This window comes from Helicoverpa armigera, chromosome 11 (genome assembly GCF_030705265.1).
Source record: "Helicoverpa armigera isolate CAAS_96S chromosome 11, ASM3070526v1, whole genome shotgun sequence".
Lineage (NCBI taxonomy): Eukaryota > Metazoa > Arthropoda > Insecta > Lepidoptera > Noctuidae > Helicoverpa > Helicoverpa armigera.
Window position 1 is genome coordinate 4,134,793 of NC_087130.1, and position 21,793 is coordinate 4,156,585.

A 21,793-nucleotide genomic window follows, 5' to 3' on the forward strand; every position below is an offset into this window, starting at 1 on the left:
GACTTCTTCAATAAAGATGTGATTTTACTTCAGTTTAAATTTGCATTTTCAAAAAGTTCTCAGATACCTAAATCTTATCTATTCAATGTACTTATTGAGAATCTTTAAATATTTTAATTCCGTGTTCAATCCTTTCAATAACACTTTCTCTTTAAACATAAAAAGGCACCCCAGCCCCTTTTATATCCTCGAAGCAGATCCCTCGTTAAATTTTAAATCAGAAATGTTAAAATAAAGCACAAACAAAGTTGCAGCAAAAACACTCTTAAAAACAGCAAATAATCCTGAAAGATATGAAAGATACAACATTTTACACAAACGAAATATAAGTTACATGCACTCAAAAATAGATTTGCGAGTTCTCGGCCAATAAAACATTCATATCCTCCTCTACACTCTCTTTTATGGACCTTAATATATTTTTTATTTTATCTTCTTTTTATTCATCGTTTTCGAGTCAAGTTTGCTATAATAATGGGCCTTGAAAATTTGCATCCACCCTTCTTTATACCTAATTGCCGATTTAGGAAAAACTGTTTCTTTTTTATGAGGATATTATGTTTTGGATTTCTTCGTTTATTTTATGTTTGAGAGTTTTGTAAAATTCATTAAGAAAATCGTGTATAGTAGAAGTTGGTATCTTAGTCGTTCTTGTATACGAAATATTATTGAATATCTGGCACAATATAATACACTGGCACAAAATTATACATAACAGTTCCTGTTAGATAAATAACCACAAGAATGACACTAGAATTGTAAAGAAGAAAGACTCAAACTCATCTCTTTGAAAACCTTAACCAAAAAAAAACGTTTTACTATGCCAAACTATTCATTCATTGAACCAAGAATCTCCTATCATATTCACAATACCCGCGACATTTTCCGTTCACCCTACAATTTTCACATTAATCATTGTCTCCAAAGACAAGTCATTCAAAAACTTTCAAAGCACACATTCACCTATCTGTCGATGATTTTCCCTTCAATCATATACCTCAAACCTGTGATTGATAACGTTCCAGAAGTTTCCCTGGCAGAATAAATTGGTACGTACCGATGCGTTTTGTACTCGATATAGAAAAGCTTGTAGAAAATTGTGATTGATAATGTGCTTGGGTAAGACAGATTTGATGTCTATATTTACTTAGCAACCTATTCTTTAGGTGGAAATACTGATATTGTATAATAAAGTCCCATTTCCACTGTTAAAATTGATTCTGTGCTGTGAAAATTAACCCAAACCAGAAATCTTAAACGGGAAGGTAAGGAAAGGCTTTCAAAAACAATATAAGAACTCCGATCAATTCTAACAGAAAGAAACAACCGTACAACAAAGTATTGCAAAAAATCGGACTGATGGATACAAAAATAATTCATGAAATTAAGCAGTTACTTATACTGCTTAAAATTCATTTGTACCCAAAAAAGTTGGGTTGAATTCAGTTCAGAAAAGAAATACAAGTTCACAAGAAACGCGAACTCGAAACGCTTATAACAAATTTAATAAGACGCCTCTTAAAGAGGATTTCTTTAAATATTTCAGTCAAATATGCAAATGACTAAAAGGAAGTTATAATCTTTTCTTGAATAATGAAATTTTAATTAATTCTGCGTTCAATAAGGGTGGAAAAATGTGGTTTGCGGTGGCATTATGCTACCTTAGCAAATTGGTTTCCGGATAGTCTTCGATGCTTTTATAAATAAATTGATTTACTGCTTTATTATTTGTTTTGTATTCTTCTTCTCCGCCCTTTTCCTTGTTTCCTCTTGGTTGCAAATAGGCATCTTAATATTGTTTATTTTGTTTTGTCAATTTAAATTATAAATCTCGAGATTTATCATCAAATTCATTTTATTTTATGTTTTATATTAATTATTTTTGGGAACATTTTTGCCAATGAAAAATTTCATTATGCGTAAGAATACAAATACTTGAACCCAAATCCAAACCAAAAAGGCCAGTCAGATGATGTTGTATTTCTCTAGTTTGAGTACCACTTCAATCTAAAATCTACGTACTACGAAAACATAAACCTCAAATACATCTACCATAATCAATACCTTAAAATAATATAAAAAGGTCCAACAGTATCAAAAAAGACACAAAATGAAACCATCGTTACACAAACCAAACACGTTATAAAACTAACATCTACGTTGTCATTACAAAGATTTCATACTTCATTTCAAGTGCTCTCAAGCCCGCTAGTTCTCCATTACATTTGCTTAGGGATTAATAAAATCCCTTGATTAAGTAACTAACTGTACCGTGCAGCTCATATCGCGAGGAGTTAGAACACCCACACACTGTCAACTTTTAGTCGGCCGACAGTTTTTTCAGGCTTTCAAATTTTTTATTAGTTAAGGTTATACACATATTTACATAAAACTTAAAATAAACTTACTTGTATATACAACTTACAATACTAATATAATTATTTCAAAATTGCATCAAAAAACTCCTCCTCATCGCTGACCACCAGGAGTTTACACCACCTAAAGGCTGGCAGCATTTGCTTTCAAATTGGTATGAAGATGTATGTAAGTACGCCCTGGACCACGATAAAGTATATAACCGGTATTAGGCAGACTCCAAACTTTGGCTTTAACGATTTTCTTACATTTTTTTTAACCGACATCCATTATAACCATCGAGACTACTGTCAGTCAACTGTTTAGTCTCAAGTGTGCGTGTACTCTTAGTGTGTATTAAAGTTATTAAAGGCTCATAAAATGTTAAACGTAAGTAGAACATTTGTGTGGTAATAAAAAGTTACTTATAACTACTGTATTTTGTAAGAAACGTGAATGCATTACCTACGTTTATTAATCAGGATTAAAAGGGTTATAACCGTAAATAAGTGGATCAGATGTTATGAATGAGCTTTTTACATGTCAAAGAAAACAAATGTACAATTACTGACCTACCGTGGCTACTTATGTATTTTAAAGACTTACAAAAGAAATGTCAAAGTTACAACGTCATAAACTTAATTATAAAAACCCAAAAATATTGTGATATAACTTTGAAACTGTAAAAACATGTTTCTAAGTGAACGCCAAAACGCTGTCTAATATTCCTGTATTTTTTTACCCTTTAATAGTCTACCAGATAAGCATAGCAACACGATATAATAGTACCTACAATTTAATATGTACAAGCCTTAACCAGTTTATTCCTGATTCCAATACTAAGAAAAGCTTAATACGACCCCTTTTCAGGCTTATAACACTACGTAGTCGAATCGATACTCCTTATCCCTTCCCTGCTCATCTAATCTCCATACGAACATTTTAACTATTCAGCAGGCTTCTTATTTGTTGTTAATTATAAAAGGGAAGACCGGATTATTTGAGAAGCCTTATCAGAGGAGAAACAAGTGAATAGCAGTTAAGTACTTCTTGGTATCTGAATATTGTTTTATGTTTGTGCTTTTAAGTGCCCTGTTTGTCTGTCTATAAGTGATACTGGCATAATGTAGATCTTATTATTGACTCCTGAGTGACGGTTTTTGACTTTTTATCAATTAGGTATTTACTTATCCTTTATAAAAGTTTGCAAAGAGTGTGAATGTAACTTATTGTTTCTTTAAAAAAAAATTATATATTTATTTTGTGTCTCGATATTTTACTGTTTTTGAGTTCGTTGACTTATGTTCTCTTTATTACCCTCTTAAGGTCATCTAATCTGACATTTTTAATCAGGGTCTAATTCTTGTTGCAGATGTGACCAAAACCTCACTTAAAAGATATATAGACTTCACAAAATAAAACTTTAACATGATTAATAGCTGACACCGATACTTGCAATTTCATTTCATGCACGGCAAAAAATGTTCATACACTGACTATAATTCCCGTGAAGCGAAATGAAAGTGAAGTTAAGTAAATAAGCTGTACTTACTTACTTGGACTTTTTGCGTAATTACAGCAAAAAGTTTTTACTTCATTTGTTTATTAGCTGTTTTAGAGGTTAGTGAAGTGTGTGTGTTTTTTTATTTTGTATTAATTGCAAAATTAGTGAGAAAATGTTATTTTACTTGTTGTGCTTCTCTGTTCTAAACATGTCATGTCCTACAAGTGAATGTGAATTGAATGAAAGGCTAAAGCTAGGTACATGTTTTTTTAAATATTTAAAACGATCGTTAATATTTTAGGTCATCTCAGGTCTGTAACATTGTAATAATGTTTTTTGGGTGACGTATTTTCGTTGGGACAATTATTCAGCTTGTTAAAATAAAATTTATACACAGTCGAAAATAACACATATACAAAGTAAACTTCGGTGAGTCATACCTAATACCTCAGACGCTTGTCACTCAATCAATGAATAAATCTTTACATTCAACGTTTTTGGTGCAACGTACATATAGGACGAGAACAACCTCTAATAAAGAACCGCATTTAACAAAGACCCCATTATTTTACCCTCTACCATGCTAATACCAAGCTCAAAAAATACCCCTCACTGTGTTGGATGCAAACGCGTATAGATCCATTCGTACGTCGAACAGATTCAATTATGCAGAAGATCAAAGCCGGAACTTAATTGGCGGCGGTCTGCGGTCTCGTTAAATCTTCATTAATAGCTGGATTCCGACGGTGTCTCCTTAGATACGAGCGACGGCTATTTTATAACGTTCACTTGTTTTTTGGGATTCGATTTTTAAGGGAGTGTAGCTGTATAGAAGTTGTAAGTCGCTTTTCGGAGACGATGGTTATAATTCCCTGTTATATAGCATGTGTATGAATCATCATGCCTATGAAGGCATACATACCATACCTATATTTTATTGATATCCATAGATGTGTGCAAACCGTTGTCAAGTTAAGGCATACATTACCTGAATGTTAATTGTCTCCAAAACTGTGGATTTTTATATTAAGTACTAGACCTAACCAAGCATTAGTCGATAATGAAATTATGAACTACTGTCAATCACATTAATTTCAAGTGTCAGATTTTCTTATCTTCTGATTAATTGTCGTCTAATCATTGAATATGCATTAATTGAAAATTTAATTTATTGTAAAGTTCAGTGTGATAGATAAAGTGTCGATTTATTGATGAAGTGATAAGTTGATTTATTGGGGCGAGTCCGTTTAGGAATGATTTATGCTCGAGTGCGCTGGGACCGAGAGGGACCGTATGAAACGGTCAAGGCAAGGATTCAAAAGTCAATAAAATATAAGTGCCCTAGATACTTATACGGTCTGTTTTAACAAGCGTAATAATGTATTGTTATATTACACCTTTTCTTACTGCATAAAATCTTCGTAAGGTAAAATGGTTTGTAATCTGTCTGCCAACGCCTTCATGTTGTTCCTTTACACAAAGTAACACAAATCTGCATATATACTTATTGAAATATTGCAAAAAAAGCAAAATTATTTATAACCTTCTTCTTCATACTATCAAATTCCAAGAGTAAAGAGTCGTCTACACTCCTTTAAAATTGTAAGATAATTTTGTAAACAGCACAACGACTCCAACAAAATGCAAGCGAGAAAACAGTACACAAGACATATTGTTATTATTCAATACAGTATTTCCTTGAACAAGTTATTAAAGCGCAAATATATTATTTGTCGAGGAAAGACTTTCTGTTATTTTGGAATAATGTTTATGATATTAAATTCTGTCCCCCGGGAGGGAACGCAATTCTCCTCACCCGGCCTACATCTATCCTTCTCTAACATATGTATGTTTGTATATATTTGTCCTTTTTCTACGTGTTTGTTGGAACTGATTTCATGGACCACAAGGGGCAATTTATTGAAGACGTGCTATTGTAGTAAAATATATATATTTCTGTATAACTATGTCACTAGTTGCTTCATTTTGTTATGTTCCATTCACTTTAGTTAGTGACACAGAAATGGACATATGTTATTAGAAATATAGGTCACATTAACACATTGTATGGTGGCAATGCGGATCTATGCGAGATACAATTGATTACGTATATTATTATACTCGTTTATACATATGTTATACTGTTCTACGTGCTACTAGTTTTGTCCACGTGACCTCCGCATGGGACATGGAGCATACGCATATGCTTATGAGAATGAGCATTCATAGTACCGTTCTTGTGTGTATTTTTTAAAGCAGATTACATTATTCGTTTTAGTGAAAAGTTTAATCTGAAAGTTCATAATTGATGTCTTTAGAATGAAGATAACATAAGTAAAAACATAATATTGATTATATGAAAGTTCATTTTCGTTTCAGGTTTTATTTCATATAGACCTATCACAGGTTCCTACGAAACGTTAATAGCTAGGTGCTTAATTCCAAAGAGTGGGTCTTGTGGAAAAGAACAGGTACGAAGCTCTATTTTTCATTTAAATAGTTAGAATTTTAAAGTCCTATTCTTTTAAGATCAGTTTCACCAAACACTCAAACGTAACACAGAAACCCGTATTTACACCTCCTTGACTAAGTGACGTCCCACGCATCACATTACCGGTGCAATCATTAATTAACCCAGTATGCACTTAGTATGGATATGTTTACATCCCACCCGCGGAGTAAGGAAAGATGAGCAGAGCTGCCGCGGGAAGGTCAGACGCCTTCGTGTAGGTCAAATTCTTACGTTGAGCATGATCAGTTACGAGTTGGACTAACGAAGCGTCCTGGTTCTTTGAGACAAATGGTCGCGTCTAAAGAAAGCGTACTTCACTACATAGTATAAAACAAAGTCGCTTTTTCTGAACCTATGTACCTTTGTACATAGATAGAATAATTAAAGAAGAATGTTTATATGTAACATTCATTTAATAGTGGAGAAATACTGTTACCCGTGCGAAACCGGGGCGGGTCGCTAGTATATAATTGTATTATAAAGGCAAAAACAGTAACGTTCCTCCTCCTCCCGCATTTTGACGCGGTACTTTCTTAGACCATTTTCCGTTATGGCACCTCCGCTAGTCATTCTGTTCTCCATGATCCCACTACTGTCAGCTGCATCAATATGCTAGTAGACCGGTCACTGTCAACAAGCTGCTTGAATAATTGAATTTGGAACTAATCTAGCTGAATTTGTATCTTTAGTAACAAATGCTATTTGTTTTGGATACAACATTTTAGATTGGAGTGATTTTGTCTGTGGTTTTATAAAAGCATAAACTATTTTATCTGAGCTTAGCTATTGTCATGTTGTACATGTGTACATAATGCTTGTGACTTTGTTCCATCATTTCTTCTTCCCAGCAAAAACACATATTAAGTTAAGTTTTAGGCTCACGTGCGGTTACAACCATTACGTGTACAGCTTGAGTGCGGTTGGCGCTACTGGATTTGATAATAAGTATTTCATGTTACAATTCAATTGTTTAATTAATTCGATATTACAAATTAGAAGCCTTCAGAATTATAAGATAAATTAAAGCTGGTTAATTGAATTCTATCTCAATAGTAAGTGTAGTGGTACTAATTAAGAAAAAAAAATGGTATGTAAAATCACAATCAATTTATTGGAGCTAACAGATATGTATAACACGGTTACTATGAAATCCCTTCATTGCCCCTTAACGTATTGATACTTACCTACTTCTGGGTAAACCTTAGACAGTGTTTTTTTCCTTTCCCAAACATCCACCATCTTATATTTTTGTCAATAATGATGGTGACATTTATTGAACTTCTCATTTTGATGATATCAAGAGCATGTTTCCTTATACGTTTGTTTTCTTGAAGCGTTTGCCTTAAAAGTATTATTGTCGACGACTGACTCCACTCACTAGACTCTCGAGTTTCTAAAACGATGTTCAAGATAAAAATAATGTGAGATTTTTTCCTTTTACAAGTTAAGTTTGTTCGAACGAATTTTGTTTAACAAAAACAGATTTTTAGATAAAAATATTCTATTAGGTTATTGTGTGTTGTTAATTTAGGAATGGATAAAGTTTTTTTCCTTGTACCTTAGGTAGGTTAACTTAAAGTCAAACAGATAAAAATACTCTAAAATTGGACCCTTATCTGCGGTTCCACCCGTGACTCAAGAGAACCATCCTAACTAATATTATAAATGTGAAAGTAACTCTGTCTGTCTGTCTGTCTGTCTGTCTGTCTTTTCTTCACGCCTAAACTACTAAACCGATTTGTGTGAAATTTGGTACAGACATAGTTTGGAACTTGATAAAGGACATAGGATAGTTTTTATTAAAAAAATAATAATAATAATTTATTCCGGATATATAGAGCCATCTATTGGTCAAACCAAAAATATGCCGGAAGTCACTATTTCATGCGAACGAAGTCGCGGGCAAAAGCTAGTTTTCTATAAAGATTATAATATCCATGTCTTTACTCGGATCTCAAATTCTAGACTATTATCGGTAGATAATGACCGTCGTAGTAAGTCATTTTGGTGTGAAAGCCCGACATACATACAGAGCTATTTTCGCATTTATAAGAGGTACGAACAAGGATGTTGAAGAAAATCACAAAACCTACTAACACCTTAATCCGTTTAGCCCAGTCAGATACTACACTATGTCTATGTCTAGATAGGGTCAAGCCATTAGCCAATCTTGCAAGTGTTACATAACCCTTTTCGCTCTGCCGAATTTAACGCACGCTCGTGAAGATAACACATTGATGGATTTCTGTAATGGTTACTGTTGTTTCCTTAAATTGTTCATTAAATATGGGATGTTTCTTATATTTATTTATAAAATAAAATGACATAATGCTGACGACGCTAAGTTATGTAGAGATGTTTTTGAGGACATCATCTGCCTACCCTTTTTCACAACTATGCTGGGATCTTCTTCCAGTCTAATGGGATGCAGCTGAGCACCAATGTTTTATAAAGTGCGACTACCTATCTGACTTCCCTAGCCCCTAATCCAAGGTAAGACTGGTTGTCAAAGTTTCTAGTTACTGATTACCCGTGACGGCTGCAAAAGATATTCAAATGTTTTTGAGGGCATCGTTAAAAATGATTTTGACAAAATTCTATGATTTTGATTTGAACAAAACATGTAAAAATATAACATCGTAGAATATTATGCCACATCTTTTATCCCACTCAAAACAAAATACTGCTGCCCATAGGTACAGTATTTTGTAATGTGTAGGCGTTAAATAGGTACTCATATCATCTTAGCACCCACAAGAAAAGGTCCTGATCATAGGTTATTCCTATCACCATCTTTGATTTTATTCATTGAAAAATATTGTGTGTCTTGCAAAAGGGACTTATAACAACTTTTAAAGGTTACTAAATAAGTACCTTGTTGTTATTATGCATGAGAAGTATGATATCATTTGGTCTTTTACTGAGAATTTTAGTTTCAGGCGAAATGTTTATTTTTTTTGTATTCTATAGATTGATATGACACCCACTAAATCGTCGTGGGTGGAATATAAAATGTGACTAATCTGTTGTAGGGCATGATACATTTAGGTGTGGTAAATATATTTGCTGTATATTTTTCTGCGATCTACTAGAAGGAATTCCTAGGAATGAAACACAATTATCTAAATATACCAATTTTAATTATCTATCTAATAATATAAATCTGAAGAGATTGTTTGTTTGCTTGAACGTGCTAATGTCAGAAAATACTGGTCTGATTCGAAAATTCTTTTAGTGTAAGTAGACAGCTTATTTATCAAAAAACGCTTAAGTTTTTTATCCAGGTGCTCGAAGTAACTGCTAAGGCATGCGGGCAACAACGTGGGTGGAAGCTAGTACTCTATGAAAATTATTATTTTATGAAACAGGAAATCATTAGGTTTTATAGTTTCAGTCAGTATTTTGTCTAAATTATGTAAAAACATTTTATTTGAACTTAAATTGCAGTCCATACCCGTGGGCGCCTAGGTTATACCGTATGTCCTGTGTACCATTGAGTATTTAAAAAATATTAATACATAAACCAGCAAAACAAAAAATACTTAACATTTTCAATCTTACCATTAAACAATGAATATAATTCTTAAGCATTGCAAAACTTTGCGAAACGGATTTCACTTAAATAGCCACCGAAACCTATTTTGAATCGTCCGTACCAAAACTTGGGACCGTTTTAAAGTTTGATGCAGTCGCTTCGCATTTAGCGGTGAAGCTCTAATTGTTTTTGGGAACCGATTTTACTGTACAACTTCCATGTTGGAGTTTATCCTTGTATTATTATATTACAGGTAGATATTCGTGGATTAAGTTGGGGCCTGTATGTTAGTTGGCGGACCCTGTGTAATGTGTTCGTGTATGAGTTTTCTGTATTGTCAATGAGGTTGTTTGACTTAAATCAGCATCTGTCTTTTTCCAAACTATGTTGGGTTCGGCTTTTAGGCTCACATGATGTAGTTGACCTCTTCAACCCCGTCACCTAGGCAACCTGATACCTTCGTAAAGACTGGTTGTCAGAGATTCTGGATTTTCATGATTGCTCTTATTAATAGCTTCATAATATAACTGGTCTCAACAAATATCTGCATACACAAAAGATTTTATACCTTATGTTCCCATTGCCATGAAAGGCGAATGGGAGTTGAACCATTATAAGAAGTCCTTGTACCCATATACCCATAAAGTGTAAAGCCATAAAAGCAAATGTTTTGTCTAACCCATAAATAGTTGACCCGTACATCAACAGGAAAAAATAAATCTCTTCGGTTGGGTCAACCCGCAAATTGGAGGTAAAAAAAACGGTTTTCAAAAAAATAATTTTCCCTGAAACACGATGGGAACGGTCAGCCGTTACTCCGTGAAAATTGTTTTTCACCAGCAATGTATTTCTTTTGAAGGCTTGTCGCATTATTTATACTCAGGATATATTCAAAATAAATACTCAACTAGAAACTACCGGCGGTTTTTCCCGCGTCCTGGAGTAACTATTTTCCACACATGAATACAAAGTATATAATGTATTATTTTTATATAATTATAAGCAGTAATAATGTATTCTTACAATATCGAATTAACAATGTTTTGAATAGGACCAGTGGTAACTAAACTTCTAAATAATATTTCAAAATCGATAATATCCAATAAGGTTGTATTTTTGAAATCCTGTTCCATTGTACATACATACTCAGAAGAAAATACTTCACGAACACGAATAAAATAATAGCTAATATTCAGAGTCTTCACGTACATTTATCTAAATAGATTCTTTCGAGCTATCATCAAATTAACAAAAAACTATTTATATAAATGAACATACGACAGTACTGAATACAAGATTGCTTGTCAGGCTGTCACTTAGAAGACTTTCGTAAAGAAAAGACAAGTGACAGTCTAGATAGGTCATTCACCTATCCTCCAAAGGTCAGTCTTTTGTGGTACCAGGTGGGGCATAGATGCGTTTCTTCAAAAATATTGCCAGTCGTAAAAGTAATTCATCAATGTCGTAAATTATAGATATTTGAGTAATGATGACACTGTCAATTCTAGATTTAAACGTATTTTTTTAAGCGACCACGAATCACGCATTTTTAGGATAGAAATGACAATGTCATGGATTTCATCACTTAATTTTACTTTCTATATTACTATTACTACTATTACTTAATCAAAATGAGTACTTAATAGGTGAGACATTATGGACTTACGAATATTCTACGAAATACAGTAATATTTTTATAAAAACAAACTTTAATCATTTGGCATTTTAAAAGCAATAGGAGCTGTGACATTTAAACCGTACTTACATGATTACTAAAACATGAAATGAAAATGATTTTTAATAAAATGAATACACTATTTTATCTAAAGCTATCGATTGTAGAATCTGTGCTACGAGCAATAATCCGAACTGTATAACTCGAGGATCGTAGCGCGCCCGCGTAGCCGCGTAGCCAGTGCCGCCGCGACGTTGCTCTGCGTCGGACGTGTAGCGCTACGACGCTACGACTCGGAACTCGGGCCTAGTCGGGACCGACTCGCACCGACTTAGTGTAGTGACTAAACTGTGACCGTGTTTGTGTATTCTATATAATTCTCGTGTTCAATTAATGTTTTCCCGATAATTATAATTGATTCGTTTAAAAGGTAAAATCTTTTACGTGGTAATAAAATAGGTTTAAGTTGTACCACTTTTGGTACTAGGTTTTATTTTAGACGGGGAACGTTAAACGTTAAGCGCCGGTAACTAATGGACCGTTGAGATAAGAAAGCTTTGTGGAAGTACAGTTATTAGCCGTTTTAAAGAGCCGGTCATTGATAACAGTGGGGAAAAGCCTTTAGCTGTTACTTATCTTCAAGAGAATGAGTATTTCTATTACCATTATTTTAAAGTATTCGTACAATTTTCAGGCGTTAATATTTCTGTAAAAAACGGTTGTTATAATAAAAATCGTTACACATGAATGGGTTTGTAACATACACCGACCATTTTTGGCAAACAAAATGAAAGCAATAAAACCATTTTGGAAATAGAATTTTTATTTGTGTTTTATATTTATTGCAATTTTATTTCAGTTTTGAACTACATTTTTGTTTAGGACACCGGGTAGTTGCTAACTTATATTTGAACTAGTAACATGAAATATACTACGACTCTACAGTTGGTATACATGTTACATATAGATGACTGTTAACATTCATATTCTGAGTAATATTATATAATTATGAGTATATTATACGCATTTTAGAGACACGTAAGACTAGACTGGACATAAAAGACTATTTACAATCTCAGGTATAAATACGTTCTACCTATCAATGAACAATGATTCAATGATTGAATGAATGAATGATTCAAACCTGGAACATCACTGGTTTGAGGTTCATAAGTCTAATTGGCATGAGACTGGCCGTAAAGAATATATAAAATGTTTGGGCCAAAACCTCCTTTCATAGAATTGTGTAAGTCTCTGACATGCGGTAACGAATTTTGCGCATAGTACCGTGTAGCAGAAAGACTCATAGAGATGAATATGGCCTCATTATTTTTAATTGCATTGATCAAATTAAAAATCTGTTCTTTATTTGAATTGGCGTGTTTTACGATCTTCGTTTATTTCAATATTCGAACATATTTGAAATATGAATACGTTTATTTTTAATTGCGTTATCAATTAGTAAGGTTTATCCTTATAGGTTTGTTTTATTGAAACCGTGATTCTTTTTTAAACAATCATGTTTATAAATAGGTCATGTCATCATATAATATTTTCCATGAATGACGGGATGGAAAAATATAAACAAAAATAACGTATTGAATTATTGTTTGTAATGAAAATACCTAGCGGGCATGATAATAAATGCGATGTGTCTTTCATGGTTCAATATTTTTGTTTCTTCATAGCTTTGTATTCCGTTCTGTGCTTTTCATACTCAACGGAAAAAAACATTTCTTATAGAGATAGCTAGGTAGATTTACCTATGTGTAGATGAAGTAAGTTTTATAGAGGTAGTATATACCTTAGGTAGGTAAATATTTATAATAGAATGCATAGGATATAGAAGTTCAGCAGAAACAGGTTTGTTGATTAGAAAATAATTTTCATTGATTTCACTAGAAATCAATTGATAAGAATGATGCTTCAAACTAAATCACGAGAGTGAAACAAACGTTGAAGAGTTGAAGAGGAAATCCATTTTTGAAATTTGAAAAACTGGTTACCTTCCATAGTGAAGAACAGAAAATAAAAAAAACCTAGCTCACAACAATATTTCACAAATGAAAATGTACCTGCGTTTCAATATACCTGATGAATGGCGTGAACCATAAACTGCTATAAATTGTTTCAACCTTTTGAAAACTTTCTTCAAACTTTTGGTGTTGTATTTTCTTTTCTTTCTCCCAAAATCTCTTACAACCTTTTCTGGTCTATTTCAAAACAATAGATCTAGTAGTTGTTCTACTGCTTAAGATATATTCTTATAGGCGGATTCATCCATCCGCCTTTTCTCAACTATGTAGGGATTGGCTTCCATTCTAACCGCATCCTCAGCTGTGAAACATTGTTTTACATAGAACAACTACCTAGGTATCTGAACTCATGAAACCAGTTACCTGGTCAAACTGATACCCTTAGTAAAGTAGTAGTCAGTAGTGTTCGTCAAACTTTCTGCCTTCTGGCTAACGGTAACAACTGCTAAAGATGTTGATGATACCTTTAGGTAAAACTTTCCATTAAGTAACTCTGTGATATTTAGAGGTAAATACATTTATTCAGTTAGCGATTTAAATCTTTAGAATTCAAATTAAATCATAAACCTATTTTAATACATAGCCTTACTCATTTAAAAACAATGTGACCCATTCTTCATCATACCACGAATAGCTTAGCAAAATATTCATAGAGCCAGTAATTTATATTGCCCTAGCATTTCTAACTAACACGGCCACGCAGAACAATACACAAATACCGTGAACAACTTTATAATAACGTTTACTACTTTATGACGTCACCACCCTAAGTGGGTTAATAGTATTTTATTATCCAGCTATTTGAATAATAATTAATTTTAGTTATAGTGACGAAAGCGGTTATGAATACTAGAGTCATAAATGGATGTAATTTCATTTGTTTTTTTTTGTGAAAGATTTAATATGATTTTGTTTCGTCATAAAAACTAGTCTCTCAGTAGATTTGACCGATGCTACCCTTATTATAGTGATGTGGGTTGAGCTGTCAACTTGTCAGATCATGTTTCATTTTTAAGTACCCAAGACTTTACATTTAGAAGACATTATTAAAATACATTTGTATTGTGTAGCGATAAAACTGGAGTTCCTTTAAAAGTTTTATTTTTCGCAGAAAAATCGTCTAAGAGGAAACTCTGAAGATTGTTCCATTTTTAAATACGAACCGCTCATAACTTGTACGGAAAAATATTATGAAAAATGAAAAAAAAAAGTTCCACAATTGCGACGTAATTTACGCACCGATCCCAAAGTTATTTTTATGGCTCAAAAATTCACTCGTTAAAGCTTATTTTAATTTGCTTAACAGCCGTCTGGGGGCCAATTCTGTGCTATAGGAAGCGTACATTTCAAATTCATGTTTCCTGCCTTATGAATTACTGATTACGTCATTCCAGCTTAGAATTTTTAGCACGTGAGCAGTGTAGGGTTGGCCGGTTTTTATACCCTTGAAATGAATACACAACCAGAAATACTTTATAAGTGGACTGTCACGATGGTTTTATGGTTGCAAGAGTGCAAGGTACAATTCTAAGGGCGGGTAATTCTGAGTTTTAAAATTATTTTTATAAGTAATTTTGAGCTTCTGCGTAGTATATAAATAGGTTCTTAAATAGAATTTAACCTAGTTTGCATAATGTACATGTTTCTCGGATATGAATGAGTATTCTTATTTAAAACAGTAGTATATGAGGTCCTGCTCACATGCAGTTTCAAAATGATCCTAAACTCTCAACTTATTAAGAAATTCAATTATTTCCTTAAATAAAATATATTTCAACCGCTCGTATTCCCATATTACCCCAAAACCACCAAAACTAAAATGAACACACGGTACAATCCAAAAACGTAACAAACAAGCCCCTATTTGCCTTATGTCAATTAAATGTACTGAGATCAGGTTAAACATAATACAGGCCAAACGTTACGATGTTTCATTGAATTAACAACCTGTATTTGATATGTCAAACGCATTGTTATTATATTATGCCTTCCCTTTCCTTGGCAATTCGATTGTTTACGTACAATTAATATTTATTGGGAAGGGTCTATGTGGTTCTGCGGCATATTTGTAATAAACATAAGGGATGTGCGTGGGAAGGGCAGTAGATAACCTGTACATTTGTAACTGTAATATTTGTAATGGAAATTATATATCTCATCATCATCCTCCTTCCGTTATCCCATTTTCTTCTGTTGGCCGTTATCTCTCATAAGTAACATTGTTTCTAGCCATGTCGACTTTCCATAAAAAAGAAACATTGAAATATTCGATACAAGTCATACACAGGTCTAGATTACAAAGATGAGTACGTAATACCTAATTGCATACAATCACCCTTGTATGCATACTGATACAATGACAAAAGTTACATAGTAATATATTTTTTCCTGACGTGATGATGCACCTTAAACAAGCCCATAACTTCTAAAATATTTCTTTCACGTTTCACTCCGCTTCCTACTTAATGAGGCAATAAAAGAAAAAAATGTAAGATACCCACAAACGTACAAATTCATACCTCACGTAAAATCCATTATGAATCGCATATGGTTCCACCATGAAAACATTCACACACGATTGTAAAAAAACATCTTCCATGTTGAAAAAAACGGAATAAAGCTCTGAATAAACTAAAATATTTTACAAAAAAATACATGCAACCTTAGGATATGTTTTCGTTCCTTTTCATGTCTTCTTTTTCACAACTTTGCTTGTGTTTCCATAGAATTAATATTTGCACTTCTTTCATATTTTTGGAAGAGGGGCCATGGTATCTAGGATATGTAAGTGCACATTCTCTATATAAGCACAAACACGCACGTTAAAAAGCATGTCACCCAATTTTTTTTTTGCCAAAAATCACTTAATTTCCACCAAAATATTTAAAAATAGGTGGATTTAAAATTTTTGCTCAACTGCCGGCAAATGCTAATTCTAAATCTAGGTGGAGAGGTCAACAACCCCTGTGATGTGTATGAATGACGCGACGTGCATATATGTTTGGATTTTAGTCGACCGTCTATTTGGTCTACGGCTGAAAATACAGATTTGAATTTAGAAGTCATATTCTCTTTACGTGTTAAATCGAAATAGCTTGGCTATTGTAACTGGGATTGATGTGTCATAACTACGTCCATTTAGTTTTTCTATGTGTATTGTACATAGGCTTAAATGAAACTAATACCACACGTTTATGTATGTCTTAGATGAAACTAGTGCAATAGTATGGTTGTCTGCATGATTTGCTACATTATATCTATCTGTCTGTGAACTTTCAGAACTGATCTACCCAATAACCTTTCATTTAAAAGAAAACGACTGTTAGTTAATCCTCGATAATGAAATCTTAATCTTAATAAAAAAACAAAAGAACTCAATTCAAACAGGCCTGCAATCGTAAGAACCTGTGCCTATTTGAAAAACAATTAACTAGAGCAATCTTTAGAATTAAGCAAAAAGATTTCAATGTCTAGACTTTAAACGGAATAAATATACTTAAGGATGTATATATTTTGCCTCAAGAAAGTTTAAAAGAGGATGGTAATCAGATTTTGAAACGAAAACCGCATAAAGGGCTATCTTAATCAAACATCTCAAGTTTATAGACTTGTCATCTATTTAGTTGAAGATGCCTTTTCAAAAGTGGGTCTCATACGTAACGCTGCGAGGGATTCCAAGGATTTAAAAGGTTTAGATAAAATGGCTTGAGACTTGTAATTTATGCAGACAATTCTGACGTATATTATCAAGCATAATACTTAACAATCTTGAGACAAAAAGCATTTGATTAACATTGCCTTTCATGTGATTTAGATTTAAAAGTAATTCATTCTTAGAAATGTTTTGAAGACGTTTTTCAAAGAAGTGAGGTAGACGGACTCAACGAAATATTATCTAAAAAGTCTACAAACTTGTAATTGAGAAGTAAGCAAGTTATTGCGGATCCAAGTCCAATAAGTGTTTGGAAATCTTTTAATTTTAATTTCTCTTCGGGTTAGTTGGAAATCAGTATTGGATTACAGCGTTTTTTAGTCAGAATGAAAAAAACTACGATATAATCAATGATATGGCAAATGGAACAAAAAGGACAGCAGATAATAAACAATTATTAACTATTGACAAAATCTAGAAATGTTTTTAAGATTTCCTAAAATTATATACCAACTGTACTACAGTCTAACTGCCAAGAAATAGTGAGTCTATCTAAACAATTTAAGTACCAGCAATCTATTCTGAACGAAATACGGTGGAAGCATTTGTTCGTAACGAAATAGTGCTGACATTTTAGGACAGAATTTTATTGGGCTGCCGGGTTGCGAGGCCTTAGCATTTGAAATACGGGACTAGCCTAACAATGCCTGTTTAGCTGGAGCGGCTATGCGGTACTTTTTGGCTAAGTAGAAATTTATCTGAAGTGTTGTCGCCGTAAATTAAAAAGATACGCAATTGTGTTTAGTTAATCACATTAAGTTTCTTAGCAAAAATCTTTAAGAATGAATTCTACATTTTCTAAGTGCACAAATATTTGGCATTTGGCATATGCCTGTTATACTGTTACAGCCTTGTTATCGTCCCACTGCTGGGCACAGGCCTCCTCTCACATGGAGAAGGATTGAGCATTAATCACCACGCTTGCTCAATGCGGGTTGGTGATTTCAGACTTTATAGTCCAGGTTTCCTCAAGATGATTTCCTTCACCTTTTTATCAGCCATTGGTGTCTAAGTATACTTAGAAAGTACATACAAACTTAGAAAAGTTGCATTGGTACTTGCCTGGACCCTGGAATCGAACCCACACCCTCATACTCGAAAGGTTGGTTCTTTACCCACTAGGCCACCACGACTTAAAATAATCAAATAACAACTTAATGCTTAAAAATAGAAGATATTTTGATCTAGACGTGACATCTTACAATTTCAAAAATTAGTCTTCACCCTCCTGAAAAATTGACATTCGATGTCTACATGCCAAACATATCTTATTCAAAACTTTACCGTACCGAGAGCCACAGCCCAATAAATATGCAGACAAGCTCGTGCTTACACTTAAAGCCGTTGAAGTAAATAACACCTCCAAAATTAGGACTACCGGCACAATACACGGTTAAGTTGCCAAGAACTTGCCCATAGCGTGCCCAAAGACGCTTGATTTAGTATCCATGGTACATTTATCGGATGCACCTATATTATGTACAAATTGTTTGAGGAAACTAAAGGAATCAGTTACAACACTGCATATGAAAATATCGTTATTGGATTATGTCGGTTCTGTTTTACTAAAATAGAGAGGTTTTCGCGAATATATTTTGAGAAATGTTACATACATAGGTAGATCGTGCTGTATTATTATTTCGTTCTTAAAATATAATTTTGCAGATAAAGATACACACAGATAAAGATTACCTACTACTTTCAAGGATATAAAGATAAATCAATCAATCAAGATGAATATTATCGTTGCTGTTAAGATCTAACTGAAAAACCTTTACAAAATATTCGTCCAGTCAAATCCACAAAACTTCCAACAAACAAAATGCTTCCTATTATTTTATCTAAACACACAACCAAAATATTTGCATTAACCAATCCCTTTTGAAATCTTATATCTAGAAATAGCGCAATATCCTCGGCGTTCGGACTTCGAATAGGATCGGGTTTGACTCAGCGGATCGGCGATTCGATAAGAAACTAAATTATTGCTCAATGTTGACCGTAACGATAGTCGACGACAATCGATTTGAGCCCGCATGGTGTAAATCGGCCTTACAATGCGAGATGCGTTGTGTTGGCTTTTGTTTTGAGCGTTCTAGAATTTTCGATAGAATAACCGTGTTTTATTTAGAGCAATTCAAGTGCTTGTGGTATATCAGTTTTGATTGTGTCGTAAAAACGGTTTGTAAGAAATACTTACAGGGTCCAATATTGTCTTCATGTGTCTTTCTGAAGTACATAATTGACATAAAATACATTAATCAATGTGTTACTATCTTAATTATTATGTAAGTTGTAGGAGGCTTATGCCAAGAGGCCAAATTGAGAGACATATTTTAGTAAATGTGTACTGTCAAACATGTAACAAGTTCATAAAAAAAGGCTTCATTATTATGATTATGTTCCTACTAATAAAATACAAACTAGTACTAACATTTTACACTATTTGGACCAAGCCCAGGACCAGTAGACTACAATAACGAAAGCCTTAAATCATTTAAATGCATCTTCATATCTCTGGCCTATTGTTAGCCCAGGTATGAATAGCTAAAATGTCAACCTGGTTTGTAGGCTAAAATTATTCTTCCTGTCTTTGTTTATCTTTGAGGGAAGCTCGTGGCTAAGTTACAACTCCGAGCATCAGTTTGATTTGATTTGATCATGAGGTTAAGCAACGCCTGACGCGGTTGGTCCGTGGATGGGTGACTATCTTGTCATGACAAGATTCCTGTGGTAATTTGAATATCTTTGGCAGTCGTATGGACAGTCACAATTAAAACTGCAGTATAACCATATACTTATCTTTCTTTAACTTTAACCTAAGTTACCCAAAGAAATACCTATGTATATAAGTAACATTATGAATTTGGGTTTTCAACACTCTTCGTCATACAGATATTAAATTATGCTATGCTATGCTTAATTTCAGAGTCCTCCGTGCCTGAAATATTCTCGTAAAGTAGTACGAAGTAGTTCTCTTCGACGTAAATAGACTAGTGGCGTATATTATTCAGAGGATCATGCTTATGTTATACTAGCCTAGAACTACGATTCGTCCCATATAAGAAGATCTCTTTTATATCAGTCGTATAAAAAATATGAGTGTTAATTTAGGATAAGATCAGTGTGGCTGTTTTTACCAGTTTTTACTTGGTTGAAAGACCAATGTCTATTGGGTATCACAAGTATTGAATGCAAAAATTAAACATAGGCAGTATCACTTTATGGGGGAGGCCTTTGCCCAGCAGTGGGACAGCATAGGCTAATTAAATAAATTAAATAAGTATCACTTTGGAATAATATGAGTATATTATTTCAGATATTTTTCTCTCTTTATAAGAATTATCGGAATTATCTCAGAAACAAATACATACTTTTATCTCTATGTATATGAAAAACTGCAGATCCTATTGTCACTTTAAATGAATACCTGTATAAATTTATAATAGACATTAATTATACATGGCAACGTCGCATTAGTTAATCGTTAAACCAACAACGTAAAATTAGGTCAACAATTGCAGGCGCTGTTGCCGTTTCGTTAATACTTGTTGAACATTAATTCAATTTATTAAAACACGCGGTTTTATCCCTTTGTTTAAAAATTAGGGTAATACCTGTCGTTTAATTTTGAATATAATATTATTGTTTGGTTAAAAGAGGTGGATTATGGATGGTAATGTGATGTTGTTCTATCTCCTAACAAAAATGAAAAAAATTAAGATAGAAACTGTTTTTCGCGTACCTCTGTTGAACTACTTCTTGCAAAAAGCAGCTTATGACGTTTTTCAGGCCCTAGTCTAGACTATCTGTGTGTACATTTCAATCATTTTCTGATTCTTTTCTGATTCAAACATTTTCTCATTCTAGCATGAAATCCTGGTAGAAGAAGAAAATTACATAAACATTTATATTATTAGCGCAGAGCGGGACAATCATATGTGCATGGTTTTTCGAAAAAAGAGTTTCGAATAAATGTCAAAAGTCATTCCTTCTTCATCATCACAACAGTTGCAACTTCTGCGAGTCATAAAATAAAAACGAAAACAAAAGCACAACTATTATTTTCTTTCTTATTTCGTATTTCCAACGAAATTACAACATCACATTTCGGAGCAATTAACTGTTTTCTTGAACAGACAATTCGAGAGAAACGCATCGCAATTAGGTTTTTCAAGCTGGCTCACTGAAAGAAAGCCTATTAGACTTGTCAGTCTGTCTGTCAGTATGTACATTTTGAGAAAATGGAAACGGAGAGCGTTTTCTCCGAGCAACGTTTTTGTTAAAAGGCATCGTAATTAAAAATGTAAAGAGGATTACGTTTGCAATGGAGACGGTGTGAGCATAGTCGCTGCTGTGTTCTGTTATCCTGGTACTTTATGTAGTTTTGTGTGATAGTTTATGATTGTCGTAGTTTTATTTTGTGTACTACATGGCTATTTATTCCACTTTACTAGTAATTTG

General features: G+C 33.4%; 1 protein-coding gene across 2 annotated transcripts in view; it reads left to right on the top strand.

Annotated features, from left to right (window-relative positions):
• Window positions 1-11,826: 11,826 nt before the first annotated feature.
• LOC110379525 (collagen alpha-1(XVIII) chain) overlaps window positions 11,827-21,793 on the top strand; it is a 124,718-nt gene continuing 114,751 nt past the window's right edge. For both annotated transcript variants that reach the window (XM_064036900.1, XM_064036899.1), the window contains exon 1: window positions 11,827-12,011. The gene's annotated coding sequence lies outside the window, so the exon portion shown is untranslated. The remainder of the gene's footprint in view (window positions 12,012-21,793) is intronic.